The following is a 19,122-nucleotide window of genomic DNA, read 5'->3' as shown; positions in this document are numbered from 1 at the left end:
GTTTAATGTCCAATTTCCATTTTTTCATCTTAATCTTATTGATAAATAGTGTTTAATATAATTGTCGTCTTAAAATTTGGTCAAAAATGTAATTATTAGTTATTTTTTTCTTTGTACAGTTACTTTTTTATTCTACACATAACTTCTACTCATGTTGTCTTTTTCTCTGTTCTTAATTAAAAAAATGATAAATATGTGTATGGAGAATAATAAAAAATAATCAAAATGAAAATGAAAATTTTTTAAAAAATAATGGAACAAAATATGATTTAACATATTAAATATAAAATTTAAAAAATTAGCAATTAAAATTATGCAAGAAAAATAGTTCTTTAAATTTAAATTTTTATATCTGCTTTAAATTAAATAAGATTAAAAAAATAAATAAATTTATAAATATTTATAAATTTTTATCTTAATTGTTACGTATAATAACAACATAATAATTTTAGTATCATACTTAAATTAATTTAAATTTTATTATTCTATACATTAAAAAATAAATAACTTATAAAATTTTTAATTTTATTTTTATTTATTAATAATTTATTATTTATTAAAATTTTTATTTTTTATCTCAAATTTATAATTTAAAAAACATAAAAATTAATTTCCTAAAAATATTAGAAAAAATAAAAAATATAAAATTACAAATTTGTTTTGAAATTAAATAAAATTTTAAGAAAATCTTAATAATTTTATTAGTTAGAGACATAGAAGTTGACATATTAGATCTAGAAAAATATTAAGAATTATTACAAATAAGTGTTAAGAATAGGAAAGATATTCAATAATAATATAATATTTTTATATTCAATTGTACAAGTTAATAGTAGCTAAAATAGTAGTGTCTATATAATATTACTCTTTTAAGAAGATATAAAATATTTGATATTATTTTTTTATAATTGTTGGTAAATTTTATAATTTGATTAACAAAAAATCTGAATATTTGATATCTTAAATTTTGTCTAAAAGTAATAAAATATGACTTAACAAGTAAGTCTAAAAAATAATAAGGATCTATATAATAGGTATACATCTAGATATCTAAATCAAAGAAAAAAAAAATTCTTTTAGCAAATTTTTAATAACTCAAAAGTTAACACAATGGTAGTTATGGATCAAAGTGATAAACAACAATGAGAGTTGGAATAATGATTTACGTTCAAAGCCTCTTCTTCATAATGCCTAAGTTTTTTTCTTTCTAATCCGTGGCTATCAATCTCTTCCAACTATAAACCCTCCTAACCTCCAACAGTTTACGTTGAAACTAGAAATCGTGATTAGCTCCTACGGTTTATATAAAAATAAAATTGCACATGCACGTAAAAAATTATTATTTTGTATATACAAATAAATGATTCACACAATTTATTTAATTAGATAAATTACCCAAAAATTAATGGATGAGTAATATTTCTCGAAAAATTATATGGTGCTGATAGTAAAAGTAAGAACGTGATGTTGTTACTATGTATCAAGAGAGAACAACACAATGAAAATAAGAATGGTATTTATATTTTTTAATAATAAATATGCTATTCAATTGTTATATGGTAAAAAGATTTCGGCTAAATTGTTTTATATTATTTTAATTTTATATTTATTTATTCTTAAATTAATTATATTTTTTAATTATGAATAATTATTATTATAAATATAAATTTAGTTCAAGAGTTAATGTGAATTATGATTATAAATTTTAGGATTCAATTTGAATTTATTAAAATTTTAAGGATCAAATTGAATTCGATTTTAAATTTTAGAGATAAATTGAATATTAACTCTAATAATAGTAGTGGTAGCATGAAAATTATATTATTTTTTTATGTTAAATTATATGAGTAATAATTTAATTTGTTACCAAAGGAGTTGAATAGATATTTTTATTTACTTATTTTTATTTATTTTGGTCATGATAATACTTTTATTTACTTTGACTAGTTTATTACTAATTATGAAAGGCCCAACCACTGCAGCCCACCAGCACCAAATCTCCAGTTTGATCCAAAAACCTTTTAATTAACAACATAATTATATCTAATTAACCTTAGTGTAAAAAGAAAAAAAAAATCATATCTAATTAACCTTACTGTAAAGAACGAAAACGGGACTCCGTGATAGTCATATCATAAAGCCTGACTGCCTGAGTGCCTGACCCAGGTAGTAGAGTTTACCAGCCACGTGTTGCTCTTCCAAGTTGACACACAAGGACAAGATCCCATATTTATTTTTGTTATCAGCACCATAGAATTTTTCATGTAAAATTATTGAATTTTTGAATATCAAGGAAGCTTATGATGATTTATTGAGATATAGGCCATCAATAAAATTTAAGTCTGATATTATTATGAAAATTTTATAATTGTTTTTATATAAAGATTTTTTTTATTGTTAGATAATAAATTATAGTATTTAATTTTAATATATTAAAAATATTATCTTTTTTAAAAATATGATTAAATAAATAAAATATATTTTTAATATAAAATTTTTTATAAATCTTTTTTAAATATTTTTATTTAAATAAATGCCTAAAATTTATTGGATGATTTTAAGTACTATATTTGATCGATTGAAACCTCTAGTCCTAAACACACTAACTTAACTATTTATACAATTGGAAAGACCTTGGTCTTTATTGGACGTTCTTCAATAATAGCATAGCTGCAGGGTGGTAAAGCACAAGGTTTTTTTACTCTCACAAAAATTACCAATTCAGCTATTCTTTAAAAATGTAGGTAAAAATAGAAAAAATTATCTTTGGTAAAGACTATACTAATTTAGTTTTGAAAATATTGTAGTAAAAGATATTTATTCGAGCGTTATCTATTTTCAAAGATTATATTTTTTGTTTTAAAAATTACACTTTTAGTGTTTAGAATAGGTTGTACTTTTTAAGTAATATGCTTGAGAACTAAAAACAACACGTTTGAGAATCAAAGATTATGTTTTTCAATGCACAACCTTAAAAATGTAACATCATTATATATTTATAGCTATTCTATATAAGCATAACCTTATGTCTCTCACTTTTTTTTTAATTCTTATATATATATATATATATATTCTAATAATATTTTTTTAAATTTAATATTTAGTAATATGATTATATATAATCCTATTTTTTAATTAAATTAGTCAAATATTATAAAACAAAAATAAATACATAATAATATAATACAATATTTTTTAAATAATAAAAATTATTTTTAAACAAAATATATTTATAATAAATCGTTGCTTAAGTTTTGCTCTGAAATTAGGGTTTGTTGAGTACTTTGTTAGGGTTTAAGAGAAATCCTAATTTTGTGAGTAATTCATTAGGTCTATCTGGACAACAATGGCAGCGCCTGCTACCTCTTTTTCTTTAAGTTTGTCTAATCCTAGTTTGCCAGGAGGTGAGAAAGATACAGTAGTGAGATTTGACAACGAAGATATACAAAAAAAGGTATACAAAATGTTTGAAAAGTCTGGTTGGTAGATTGTTGACAGACAGAAGGTTCAATTTTGAAACTCTGGAAGCAGCTCTTACAGCCATCTGGAGACAACTAGATGGATTTAAAGTTTTGAATCACGAGGGCAATGTATTCCAATTATTCTTTGATAAAGAGATAGATTTTATTAGAGTCGAAAAGGGAGCACCTTGACTCTTTAAAACCATATTTTGAACCTGAGAAGATGGGAAGAAGACCTGCAGATTAAGGAAGAAGAGTTCATTCACGTCCCTATCTGGGTACAATTGTGAGGAGTCCCAGAGCATTACAAAACAAAAATTTTGGAAAAGAAGGTGGGTGAGGCGTTAGGAAGGGTCTTAGATGCTGATTTGTTCATGATGCGAGGGAAAGACGAGAGAATTCTCAAGATTCAGATTTTGCTGGATATCACAAAACCCTTGAGAAGATGTCTCAAAATTGCATGCAGCAATAATAAAGTGACTGAATTAAAACTATGGTACGGGAGGATTGAAAATTTTTGTCACTACTGCGGATATATTGGTCATGAAATTAGAACATGCAGCAATTACCTGGAAGACTTAGTAGCTGGTGAAAATAGAGAGGAGATGTGGAGGGCATGGCTTCGGGCTGAGCAGATTGGGTGGAGAGTGGATAAAAAAAGGAGAACCAAAACTCAAACTCTGCTATAAAAACAAAGGAGAAAAAGCACAAGACCAAAAAACCAACTCTTATTAGTCTAATAAGAGGTTTTGCTAGTCTATTAGTTCAAGATGGAAACTCTCAAATTAGAGAAATAGAGAGTGTTCTAAGAAGGGAAGAAACTTAGGAGGAAGAAAGAGGAGAAAAGAAGGATGGAGCGGATAGTATGGAAAGATTCGAGAAAAGAGGTAAAGAAGGTACTACTGATGCAGAAAATTCAATCTAGCTCAATTCAGAAGAATGTAGTGTTTTGAGTGGTAAAACTAATACTACAAAAGGTAAGAAGACAATAAGAAGACATAACTTGAAATACCTGGCAAGGAAGGATATAGTTAGTTCAGTGTTGGAGTCTAAAGAAGATCAGAGGAAGAAGGAAATAATGCAAGTAGTAAAAAGTTGTGCCAAGAAGTCAGTACACCATCTGAAATGGGAGAGGATGCCACTCAACATATGGTATCCCAGGAGATATGAAAATGATGATGTGAAACTGTCAAGGTTTGGAGAAATTCCTGACAGTTCACAACATACAAGGGATCATTAGGTCTCATTCTCCCGATATACTATTTTTATGTGAAACAAAAAATAGTATGTCGAAAGTCGAAGGAGTTATGAGGAAGATTGGGTTTCCCTCTTTCTACACAGTGGAACCAATAGGATTGTCAGGTGGATTAGTGGTGGCATGGAAGGAAGAAGTGGAGGTGCAAATCCTAAATCGTGACAACTTCTATATCCATTTTAAGTGCAGAAGCTAGCAACAAGAACAGATAAGGGAAGTTTTTGGTGTGTATTTGGACACTGATAAAGCAAAAAGAAGAGATAAGTTCAATCAAATAAACCAGTTAATTGGCATAAGTAGCAACAAAATGACAATTATGGGGGACTTTAATGCAATCATAACTCACCATGAAAAAGAAGACGGTATACCCAAATCAAATACATCTATGCAGGACTTTAATGACTTCATTAATTATGGAAATCTAATGGATCTGAGATATGAAGGAGAAAAATTTGCATGCTGCAATAGGCAATTTGGAGGGAACCTAATTAGGGAGAGGTTGGACCGGGTGTTAGTTAGTAGTAGCTGGAGAGAAGAATTTCCAAATGCATATGTCACTCACTTGAAAGATTTTGGCTCGGACCACATGCCTTTATTACTGTGTGAGGAAAGACAAATGAGGACAAATAAGAGGAGGTTCAGATTTTAAGAAAGGTGGTGTGAGAATGAAGACGTAGTTAACCTAATCAAGCGAGCTTGAAAGCAAGAAATTGATGGTTCCCCTATGTTCAAGCTTGTTGGAAAATTGAAGCACTGCAGACACCAGTTAGTAGAATGGTAGAAAAATTTCTCATTGAATTCACTAATAAGAATCCAAAGCATAAAACCAGACTTGCTGCAGAATCTAATAAAGGAATTATGGCTGAGCTGATTGATATTCGAATATTAGAAGCAGAGCTGGAGGATGAGTTGGTAAGAGAAAAACGGTTCTAGAGAGAAAAATTGAGGGTTCATTAGCTAAAGTGGGGAGATAAAAATACAAAATTCTTCCATTCCAAATATAAAGCAAAGAATAGAAAAAATAAGATTCACCACTTGGAAGATGAAGAGGGTAGCATAATAGAAGATGGAGAAGAAATTGCAAATATGGCTCAACTCTATTTTATTGAACTTTTTACCTTAAGTAATCCGCGAGATCCATAAGGGGAAATTGAGGGCATTCCAGAAAAAAATTATTGCTGCCACTAATAGAATGCTTGTCAGGCCTATCTCAGATGATGAAATCAAGAATGCTGCGTTCTCTATCAACCCGTTCTCTACTCCGAGAAATGATGGATTCACAGCAAAATTTTTTCAATTTTTCTGGGAGATTATACAAAAGGACATGATTCTAGTAGTAAGAAGCTTCTTTTCGGGAGGTAAAATCCTAAATGCATTCAATCATATTCATATTTGTCTTATTCCAAAGTTGATAATGCTAGGTTTATGAATCAAATTCGTCCTATAAATCTTAGTAGCGTCTTCTACAAAATCATATCTAAGATACTAGTACATAGATTGCAACTGGTTATGAATAAGGTGATAAGCGATTCTCAGATTGTTTTTGTTAAAGGCAGACTAATCAGTAACAACATCTTAATAGCGCACGAATTAATGCATTTCTTGAAAAATAAGACGTACGGAGAATGTGATTTTGCCCTGAAACTAGATATGAGTAAGGCCTATGACAGAGTGGAATGATCTTTTGTGTGGGCTGTGATGAAGAAATTGGGGTTTTGCGACAAATGGTTGACTTGGATCAAAGAATGTGTGATGGCGGTATGGACAACCTCATGGTTTTTTCAAACCATGCAGAGGGCTACGTCAAGGTGACCCTCTTTTCCCCTACTTTTTCTTATTTTGTGCAGAGGGTTTATCCTATCTGATCCATCGAAGAAGACAGAGACAGAAAATTACTGGGCTGAAACTCAATCACATATGTCCTAGAGTGAGTCACCTATTTTTTATAGATGATTCGATTCTTTTCAGCAAAGCTTCAAAAGAAGATTGCCAGAGTTTAATCCAGATTTTACACACACACGAAGAAGTTAGTGGTCAAATAGTTAATCTGAACAAATCGTCAGTGTTTTTCAGCAAGAACACATCTATTCCACTACGAGATCACTTAGCCAACATCCTTCAAGTTTCTCATGTGGGTAATCAGAATAAGTACTTAGGCTTGCCATCGGTGATACAGAGATCTAAAAGGGTGACTTTCAACTACATAAAAGATAAGGTTAATAAAAAACTTCAACATTGGAAGAGGGGTTTACTATCCACTAGTGATAGAGAGATCCGTATTAAAGCAATGGCATCGGCGGTTCCTATCTATACTCTAAGCTATTTTAAACTTTCAGAATCACTCTTGAAAGAACTACAAAAGGCCATGCTATAGTTTTGGTGGGGTCAAAAAGCCTCTGAAAAGCGGATGCACTGGATTGGTTGGCAGATTTCATGTAGGCCAAGGAGTCATGGATGACTAAATTTCAAGGATCTCAAAGCCTTCAACCTTGCAATGCTAGCCAAGCAAAGTTGGAGACTCTTGACGCGTCCAAACTCTTTGATTGCCAAAGTTTATAAGGCTAAATATCACAGATTCTCAACATTCCTAGAAATGCAGGTAGGCCATAACCCATCCTGTGGTTGGAGAAGTGTGTTGGAAGGAAGGGAAAATACTGAAAAAATGTATTCTCTAGAGAGTAGAAGGGGGTCAACTGATACGGATAAAAGAAAATTTATGGGTTAAGGACTTTCTAGCAATTTCTCCAATTACTAATACAGATTCAAGTTATACACCAGTTCGGGTCTCAGAGTTAATTCTACCAACTAGACAGTGGAACTAAACAAAAATCAGATAGTTTTTCAGCACAGACATCGCAAAATCAATTCTCAACACTAGAATCCATGAAGGAGAGGATTCAGTTACCTGGATGAAAGAGAAAAATGGTGGATATTCATTGGAATCTGGATACCGGTTGGCCTTCCAATTTTTTCATCCTCCAATCGACTTTCTTCCTAAAGTTTGTAGAAACAAATCTCTTTGGTCAAGTATATGGAAGCTTAAAAATCAGCCAAAAGTTAAAACCTTTATATGAAAAATCATGCATGAAGGGTTACCTGTTCGGAGCAAGCTTCACACCAGGATTCTAAACATAAATCCAAAATGCCCAAGGTGTGAGAAAGAAGATGAATCGGTGACCCACTATCTACTGACTTGTTCCGATTTCCTGGAAGCCTGACAAAAAGCCCAAATTCATGTTCCAGAAGCGTTGAATGAGAGCTGGCGATGGTGGGTTAGCACCATGAAAAAGATCAAGAGCAACGCAGAGCCAAATAAAAAGCTCGAACTAGTGGCCAATCTACTCTAACAACTTTAGAAGGCAAGAAATGAACTAGTATTTGAAGGAGTTGGACGATCACCATCTCTCAACTTGGAGCTAGCGCAGACAATAGTAAATGAGAGGAAAAGGACGACCTAATATTTTTCCATTTGCTTTTCCCGCAATTTGTAATAGCCATTATTCTTAGTTAGCCTCTGGTGGAACTATTCCAATTTTTCTTTGCCTGTTGTCCGAATTTGGACTTTTCCTTATTTTAATAAAACTACCTATCTTAATATATATATAATAAACCTAAAATATTAGGATGATCATAATTTTAAATATTCATACATCTCACATTAAATTAAGTATAATTGTATCAAAATATACATGAGACTACTTAAAATTTACTACTAATAAATTACGAAAAACTAAAATATTGTATCCTACATAAATATCTTTTAATAAAAGCCATTAATTAACCATCCTTCAATTTCCAACACTCCATTTTTGTCAATAAACCACCATAATAAACATTTATATCTTTATTAATATCTCCAAAATTATCATATATATATATAATTATATAAAAAATAATTATAATGATATATACGTAAGCAAGCACGATCATAATTAATCCATATATAACAAAACTACTTTATAACATAAATGTATTTTTCACAAAAACTTTATCTATATTTCAAACAAATTAAATTTCGCTAGCTAGGTTCAGAGAAAACCTCAAATCCTAAAATATATATCCATGGTAATCATTACTATACTTGAATTAATTAATTAACTAATTCGTTGATTGATTACTCAATATAGACCCAATATAATCAAGCTAAATAAGGTCAAAATCAAATAAAATCACTATACTTCTTAATAATAATCAACCTAAAATTGTTGATTTTTTTCCCTTTTTACCTCAAGTCCATGAAATGATACTTGTAGTACTAGTAATCATAAAAAAATTTTGGTGCATTTTGGCTGAATTACAATGTAATTAGTGTTGTTGTCCTGGATTAGGTGCAACAAAGTCATAAAATATTGTTGTAGTGCTTCTGGTATCATTTTGTGCATGTTTGAGTGATTCGCATATATTTTTGTTTATATTTGACCGATTTGCATGTTTTGAACTGGGTTTTTGTATAGTAATCAGTAATTACTTTTGATGTTTTTTGTTTGAATTGAGGTGCGTTTCATATTTGAATGTGTTTTTGTATATGTTTTTTACAATCATTTTTTTATTCCTTAAAGAAAAAATGATAATCAAAAGAGTTATTGAGAGGAGCACCACAAAAAATAAAGGACCAAAATATAAAGTAAGCATATATATGTTAGAACAATCCATTTTTGTTTCATAAATATAATTATGTAACATAATTTTTATTTATTTATAGAAAACTCATTATTTGAAGTGCTCTACAAAATTCATTTTTGATATATTATTCAGCAAGATGAGCAATAACAAGAAAGCTATTGTCAAAGAATTGAAATTTGCTACTATGAGGCATATCCCAGCCTTGAAGGTCTCGCATAAGCTCCTGAAAAAATTGGCATATTCATTTGATTTATACAATAGCATACTAGACACGCGGTACGATGTAATCAAGTTCACCCTTGACAAGATAATGAATGCCCTTGACTTGAATACATCTAGTAAAAGACTATTTTGTAATTTATTCTGAAAATCAAATTTCAGTATTTTTTTTACATTACTCCTGTGTTATTGAGATATTTTTGCTGTTGTTGTAGGAATTTTCTTTCCAAACAAAGTTATATATAAAGAAATTAATGAAGAGCAGAAGTATGTTTATGGAAAGCTTTAAAGGCGATTCTTTATCACTTTTAACAAAGTCATTAATTGACATAAGTGTTGATGGGCCAGAAAATCAGTTGAAATTTAAAAGGACATTCATCCTCTTCATCAAGAAGTGTTTCTTGTTGCCAATAACAATAAACAAAATCTTCCTATTCACATGCCACCCATTTTTCATGGGAACATAATACAAGTGAAATTGGGCTGCTCATGTGCTCAACTTTCTCATCAAAGGTATCAGAGGTCACAAATTGCAAAAGAAATTTACAGTTGATGGCTACCAAAAAAAATTTTTACTGAAAATTTTTTATAATTACTACAAATGAACTCAGTTCAAAATATGTGAATCACTCAAACATTTACAAAAACACATTCAAAATTCTCTAACACATGCAAATGAATTTTGGATCAGAAAAAGTGATTAATATAGGTTAAACGATACGAGAAGCACTAAAACAACGTTCTTAAACTGGCCTAACACAGTTATCACAAAATGAACAGTATAATGAGAACAGTAATATCTACTTTATCGCGAGAACACTAAATGAATCTACTAAATAAACAAAAATATGACTATTTAGTGTTTCGAGATCGAAAATGCAAAAGAGAAAAATGAAAAAAAAAACAAGGAGGATTAATTTCTGAGAACCTTTAGTAATTTTTCATATATGTTCAAACCTGATCTTACAGTTTGATTTTAAAAAAAATTGATCCAAATCTTCAAATCAGATCAAATTAAAAAGCATTGACTGTGAACGAAGATAACACATAGAACAAAGAGAATGCAGAGAACACAAAGAAGGAAGAGAACGCAGAAAATGCTGAGAAAATTTGAAAAAAAAAAAAGAAATCTACATAAAAAAGACTGTTATATATAGTCGCGCGTTAAGTCAAAAGGTTGTTAGAGATAGTGGCGTGTGAAGCTGAATTAAGTTATAGCAACTTATTGGACTTACTTGGTTAGATAACTTAAATGTAAAACTTTATTATTGTTATTATACCTTGTAAAGATAATGCATCAGTGTCATCTTATTGTTAGAAGCATGAGTGTCATTAAGCTTTTAAAGACTATCCAGCTTGAATCCAATAGTTCTTTAACCTTTGTAGCTAATTATTTACAATCAGAATTTTGTAATTTCCATTTTCATGCCAACAATTGTTTTTTTTTCCCTTAAATTAAGTTAAATTGTAACTTGAAAAATAAGAAAACATGTAAGTTGGAGCTACACATCTATAATAAAACCAATATCAAAGTTTGGTATCTAATTTTTGTAGACATTATTTACTCTCAAATAATTTATTTTACAAACCAAATTTATGGACAAAATAGTAATAATACATTTTTGTTTTTTAATTAAAAAAATCATTAACCCACGAAAAAGTTAAATAACTACTGCAATCGTGAGGAAATTAAATAACTGCTCCACTTACAAACATCCATCACTGTTGTCGATCTTCTTTTGTGCTCTTACTATCTTTTGGTTCTGACATGCATTATTTATTAAGAAAGGGAGAATTTAACAAATCAATAATTATGTTGTCATCGAAGAACAAATGCAATCACCTCACAAGAAGGCGTGCAAATCATAGGGAGTTGATACAACTCCAACGACAACTCCATTATTAAACACAGATATCTATATTTTGCTGAGTAAATAGTCAAAATCATCCCTAAAAGATACTCCGATCTTCATTTTGGTCCTCGAAAGATAAAGTTAATCAAAATTGTCCCTGAAAGATACACGATTGATCACGTTAGTCCTTCCGTCAGTTGGATGATTACGTATCACGTTAAGTGTCACGTGGCATATGATGACGTGGAGGGCTAATGCCACATGTCACAAGATGATTGGTTGACGTGTTAGATCAGTGACACGTGGCATGCAACGTGGCACTTGACATGTAAAAAATTTATTTATAATAAAAATAGTCCTTGAAAGTTCAGACGTAAGTCATTTTCATCCCTAAATTTTTAAAAATTAATCAAATTAGTCCTTATATAATTTTTTTATTTTTTCTTGATAATATTAAATTTAAAATATTTTTTGATACTACTAATTTTAATAGAAATATAATTGACAATAAAAAAATTAGTAATTGTATCTTTTCTTCTTAAAAATTTTTTCAATAAAAATATCTCTCTCATTTAATTCTTGTCAAAATCTCTCTTATTCTTTTCTATTCTAAAACATTTTTCTTATATTATTACATTTTGCTGGGATATATATATATATATACTCAAAATTGAAATGTAGGTATTTGTTAACCTAAACAAAATTATATGCTCAAAATCAAAATTTATGTATGTTAACTTAAATGAAAGTAATACCATAATGAAAAAAGAAAGATGTATAAATTTTTATTAACTTTGTTTAGGTTAACATACATAAATTTTGATTTTGAGTATATAACTTTGTTTAGGTTAAGAAATACATACATTTCAATTTTGAGTATATATATATATATTCCAGCAAAATGTAATAATGTAAAAAAAATGTTTTAGAATAGAAAAGAATAAGAGAGATTTTGACAAGAATTAAAGGAGAGAGATATTTTATTAAAAATATTTTTACGAAGAAAAGATACAATTACTAATTTTTTGATTGTCAATTATATTTCTATTAAAATTAGTAGTATCAAAAAATATTTTAAATTTAATATTATCAAGAAAAAATAAAAAAAATTATATAAGGACTAATTTGATTAATTTTTAAAATTTTAGAGATGAAAATGACTTACGTCTGAACTTTTAATGACTATTTTGATTATAAATAAATTTTTTACATGTCACTGACCTGACACGTCAACCAATCATCTTGTGACACGTGGCATTAGCCCTCCACGTCATCATCCAACTGACGGAAGGACTAACGTGACCAATCGTGTATCTTTCGGGGACGATTTTGATTAACTTTATCTTTCGAGGACAAAAATGGAGATCGGGGTATCTTTCAGGGACGATTTTGACTATTTACTCTTTGAAAAAGAATTTGGATATTCTAAATTTTAAATTTTTACTTTAGAGAGTAAAGTGTGATTTTTCACTATTAAATAGTTTCTCTCTCATATTTTCTCTTGGTCCCACTTATGAAATAAACAGTGAAAGATCACACTTTTTTTCTCTAAAAAGAAATTTAAAATTTAGAAGATCCAAATCCTTTAAAAAATACAGGGTAGAAACACACGATAATAGAACTGATCCAAATAATAGATGTTATATTCACGGTTTATTTTATTTTTGAGTACTAATTTTTAATTTTTAAAATAAAATTCAAAAGACAAGTATTGTTTATCATATTCATTTTTTACATCTAAAATTTATTTTTTTTTATAACTGTAGATCGTGTACTACTGCTTAATATCTCAAAAAGTTTCTTATATGAACCAGTTTCAACTAATATATAAAGGTAATACTAAAATTTGATGTCCAAGTTTTGAAGAAATCATCTATCTTCAAATAATTTATTTCACAAAATAAATTTAATAAATAAAATAGTAACAATAATTTTTTTAATATTTTATCTTCATCATATAATATATAATACTTATTCAAAGAATTTTTTGTAATGAATAAAGTTAAATATATGTTATTGCACACAACTATATATAAAATGCCTAATAACAAGCATGATTATAAATTTCATAATAAATAATTAAAATAAATATTTAACAAATAAAAAATTTTAAAATAGACAATACATTTATAATACTAATAATTGTAATTATAATAAAGTTAATTATTTTATATTTTATATTTTTTAATTAAAAATAATATTTTAATATAAATTTTTTTAATATTATAAAAAATTTATGACGTAATAATTGATAATGAATAAAAAATATTTATATTTTTGAGGCAGTTATACAAATTATATTTAATTTATTCAAAAATAAAAGAGATTATATTTATCGTTTTAAGTTATATGTAAAAAATTTATTTATTTATTTACCTATAAATATATTCTATATTTATTAAAATTTATCAATATTTTTTTTGTTAAATCATTTGTTACATAACATTAAAGTTTATGTTTATTAAAGTTGATTAATATTTTTATTTACATATTAATACATATTAATTTAGAATAACTTTAAAGGACGAAGCAAGGGAGAATGATTTGGTATGAACAAAGCAAGAGTAGTTGTTGAAAACAATGAGAGTGGCAAGAATGAATAAAAAAATAATGAAATATTAGACAACAATTTATAATGGACTTTGGATGCTTGGAGAGCAAGTAATAGATACCATGAGATATATATAAAAGGTTTAGACATAAGAGTTGTATAAAACTATGAGCATGTAGGTGCACTGGGTGATGTGAAATCAACGTGCCAACAAATACAACATGAAGCAAAACAATAAAAAGGTATTCACGAGGCGAAGAAGTTTTAATGTATAGCAAACGTGATAAAGATAACTGTATATAATGGATTTTGGATGCGCGAGGAGCAAATAATAAATACCATGGGACATATATAAAAGGTTTAGACACAAAAGTTGTATGAGCAAATAGGTGCATTGGGTGACATGAAATCAACATGAAGAGAAACAGTAAAAAAATATTCAGCAGACGAAGAAGTTTTAATGTGTAGCATACATGATAATAAATATTACTGTTTATTGTACCTCATGTAGTATATTATTAGTGTCAAAAAGTCCTATGTGTTACTTTGGAGTGATATTATTCAATTGTATAATTATATTTAGTATTTTATTGATACTGGATGTTACCTTTTTTTTATGATACTGCTAAAGAGAATAGTTTAATAAATCATAAGATATTTATTTTTGTTTCTTTTCATGATTCGAATTGTATAAATAATCTAAAAAATAGTGAGAAACAGTAGTTGGTTAATAAAAAATTAACAATAAAAAATATGAATAGGTTATCCTTATAAAAGTGTAAGAGGGACTCCAAAAATGTGACACATATATGCTATTATGTATTTTTTTCACTTTTGAATTTGTTCTATCTTATTTTAATCCTACTAACATAATCTGAAACTAATTTTACAGATACTTATTTCACTAACAATACAAAAAAGTTCACGCATAACTTTTTGCAAAAAATTATTAATTTTGTCTTCTATAATATCATTTGTCTGTCATATGATATTGGTTATTTAATGGACATATGAGACAATACTAGATATGTGTATACAAAATAATAATAAGAGAAAAGAATAATATGTGACACAATGAGAAAATATAATAAAAATATAAATTAATAATTTAAAAATAATAAAACTAAAGATAATTTAAGAAATTGAATACAAAATTAAAAAGAACATATTTTTTATTTATTACAAATATGAATGAAGATAAAGACAACATTGCATAAAAAATTTATTTCTACTTCAAATTAAATATTCTTGAAAAAATAAATAAATAAATTTAATAACATTTATAAATAATTAAATTATAAATAATATTTGTAAATATTTATCTTAATTTTGTTATATATAATAACAACATAATAAATTTTTTAATATTTTATTTAATTTAAATTTATAAATTTTATACATTCTAAAAGTTAAATAACCTATGAAAATTTTATATTTATTTTTAAATTTTTATATTATTAACTTTTTAATTATTTAACAATTCATAAATAAAAAATAAAATTATAAAAATTAATTTCTTTAAAATAATAAAAAAGCAGCTGAAAGCCGCTAGTGTTCATAAACTGAAGAAAATAAAAAGTGAGTGTTGTACCTTGCTATAAAGGCTTATTTAACACATGTTCAATCATATCTTTCTTTGTTACATCATAAAGACTTATTAACACCTTTTTTAGAATAGTTTTAAATACTTTCTGAATTCATCTCTCACAATTCTATCATAATTTAAGAACAAAAGTTAATTTTGTACAATTTAATTCTTTTTATACAAAACAAAACCAATTGAATGATGAGAAGCAATATAACTCTTTGTATACAACTTTTGTGTAAAAAATAATGAGGAATGCTAGAAGGTTAGCAATTTTTGTGATTTATAGCCATCAAATAATCATTAATGATGCTTTTAATAGTATGAGATTGGTATGAAATTTTATCTAATAACTTATTTTTCTTTGCTGATTAGATACTGACCAAAATTTGATAAAGTTGCTGCCCTCTAGATTTTTTCAAAAACAATTTCTAAAAGCTGTTGAGTCACAATGATTAATATCAATACTTTTTTTGAAATTAGACACCTATAAGTAGCTAGTTTCATCTTACTTAGATTAGTTGATGAAAATGTGCATTAGTATTAAACAATAAAGTAGACATGACATATATATAATAGTACAAATTAAACAAGAAGTAATATGAAAATGGCACGCAGCAGCTTAAGAAGGCGATGAAGTAGTATTAGATTTACATGAAAAGGGAGTAAACAAATATATATATAGCAATAGCTAGGGCCTAGGGTCAGCATTCAGCAAACTCACTTAAACTATGGCGCATTCCCGACTCCGTATTCACTATTTCTGTCTCTTTCTTTCTGCACTCAACCATGCATTTCTGCTAAATAGCAATACTAATTATTGTTCATTCAATATACATGGATTACATATTCTATTATGTTATTTCCCAATGCATGCATGTACTGCTCTCTCTGCTATAACATAATATAAGAATAATACTAATACTAACCTACAGAACCATATATATCATCAGCAGCAATATAATTTCTTTTATAAAAAACAGAACCAATCTAATTCCTTATATAATATTCCTTTTATTCAAAACAGAACTAATATATATATATATAGAGAGACGGTTCTAAGTGTAGTACTGTGGGGATAAGTGCTCCACTACAATTTGAATTTTTTTAGTAGTATATGATAATAATATTTATTTATTCTCATTAGATTATTAAATTTGACCCTTCAAAAATTTTTTATTCAATTTTTGGTACTTAACCGTCAATTTAAGAATTTCATATTAGATATTCGTTAGAATGATCAATTATCAGATTTAAACGAAATTAGTGTTATTTCTTAGAAATCAATTTAAAAAGTATTATTTATCTTCTTTTGAAATTAGCTTTAATTTTTGTATAACAACTGTATTAATTGAAATAACTTTTCTAATTATAAATATCAATAAGAGTCTGCTTCTAATTGTATTAGGAAGTAAATTTTTAAATAATTGTTTAGTAATACATATAGAAAGAGAGAAATTTTAATGGTAGTGTTAAGAAAAAAATTATTTAATTTTTTAAAAATATAAAACCTAAAACAATAGAATTCTAAATTATATATTATTATTTAAATTACTATTTTAGTGTTTTAATTGATATATTAGATATTTTGAAGGCTAATCGTATTTTACAATAATAAAATATAATCATAACAATAATCATGCTACATGTACATACAAAATAACTACCCATATAAAATACATATTAAAATATAAAACACATATTGAAAATAAGTTAAACAACAATATATTTATACACAAATACATAATAGTTAATAGAAAATTTAATATTTAATTTTTTATGTATATATATTATTTTTATTATAAAAATTATTGTCATGTTATATAAATTTTACTCCATTATCAAAATTTTCTGAATCCGTCACTATATATATATATATATATATATATATATATATATATAGAAGTTTATATATAAAAAAATTAATGAACAAAAAGGCTAGATTTTCTTTTTAGTAATTAACATATATATATAGCTAGCAAATTGATACAGCCCGTCAAGCATAATCAACCAGTAGTTAACATATATCGCTAGCGAAATGATATATAAATCAATAAGGAGATAAGGGTTTGGGTATCATTTGGAAAGAAAAATCAAAGCATGACAATAATATTTAAGATAAAACTATGAATACAGTAATTCTATGATTATCAAGAAAGAAAAACACAGAATAACAGAACCAAAGAGAAGTATACAGAACCAAAAATTGAATCATGAAGAAATTAAACATTTTCTTACTTGGCATGGATTAGGCAGACGACGACCGGAGAGGCGATAAACAGGCAACGAGCATGGGTGAACAAGAAGCAACAACAACAAGCACGGTAAGTGGCCGCGGTGTGGAGATTGACGACTAACACTCGTACGACGACTACTGGAGGTGGTGAGAGGGTGAGTGGATGTGGAGCCAAAGAAGGTGGGACGGTGGAAGGACTAGGGACTTAGGATTTTACCGTTAGAATTCTTAAAGTGCTACATCTTCTAAGAACAACGATGATAACAATATGGATAAACCAGTCACATATTTAATGTCATTCGGATAGATTCTCTTCAAAATAGCAATATCTTTTTTTATGGCAAAGTATGAATTACGCCCTTTTTTGTTTTGTTTTCAAAGACCTCAACTTATGAAGTTTTATTTCTATAGTATACCAATTGGTTAATACACTGCCAAATTATTTTTTATTATTATAATGATACTGAATTCTTATTGTAGTCTGTGTTATTAAAGTTTAATTTTGGGCTGTGTCTGGTAATTTTTTTTGTTTTTTTGGATAAAACACGTATGAACATAAAATTAAAGACGACACATATGTCAGATAAGTGATTATATACGTTGTGTTCAAAATATATCTAACACATTAATACGATAACTTAACGAAATATTCATATTTTATATTTTTAAAATATCAGACCTAAAAAACAAATTAAATAAAAAAAACTAAGATGCTAATAGTGACTCCAAGATATAATATCACTTTTTATTCTATTCCCGCATTTCTGTACAAAGAACAACAAATAGTACAAAGTAATGAAAAAATACAAAGAAACAAATATAAAGGGTTAGGAAAAAAAAATCAAGAATAAACAAAAGATAATGTCCTTATCCTTCAAAATACTAGTCATCAACTCAAAAGGTGGTAAAACAAAACCATCCATCTGCATTTAAAAATAAAAGATCAATGATAAATCATAAATCAACCGTCGTCAATAGGGGTATTTGCGGTGCTGCGATTTGAATGTCAAAAACTCATTTGATCATAACACTGATTTTGGATCCGATTAAATTTCAAACGATTTGGATTGGATTAAATTTATAATTTTGTAAATTAAAAAAATTAAATATATAATAACAAGTCTTAATATCAAATTTTAAATAACTAATAATGATATAACAAGTCTTAACAATATCTTAAAAAATCAATAATAACATAACAATAAAAATAAAATTATAGATTAATTAAAATAAATAAATAAATAAATTTTAAATATAAAATATTTATTAAATAATAATAATACTTAAATAATAAAAAAATATATAACAAATTAAACATATTATAAATATAATAATAAAA

General features: G+C 27.2%; 1 long non-coding RNA gene across 1 annotated transcript; it reads right to left on the bottom strand.

The window, feature by feature from the left end:
- Window positions 1-16,068: 16,068 nt before the first annotated feature.
- LOC140174904 (uncharacterized) lies at window positions 16,069-18,163 on the bottom strand. Its single transcript, XR_011865039.1, has 2 exons — window positions 17,786-18,163; window positions 16,069-16,344 (listed from the first exon to the last, which is right to left on the bottom strand). It is a non-coding gene; the product is annotated as an uncharacterized lncRNA (long non-coding RNA).
- Window positions 18,164-19,122: the final 959 nt, after the last annotated feature.

The sequence above is a fragment of the Arachis hypogaea genome, chromosome 8 (assembly GCF_003086295.3).
Source record: "Arachis hypogaea cultivar Tifrunner chromosome 8, arahy.Tifrunner.gnm2.J5K5, whole genome shotgun sequence".
Taxonomy (NCBI): Eukaryota; Viridiplantae; Streptophyta; class Magnoliopsida; order Fabales; family Fabaceae; genus Arachis; species Arachis hypogaea.
The sequence above is the reverse complement of the archived record's forward strand: the minus strand, read 5'-3'. Positions and strand labels throughout refer to the sequence as shown.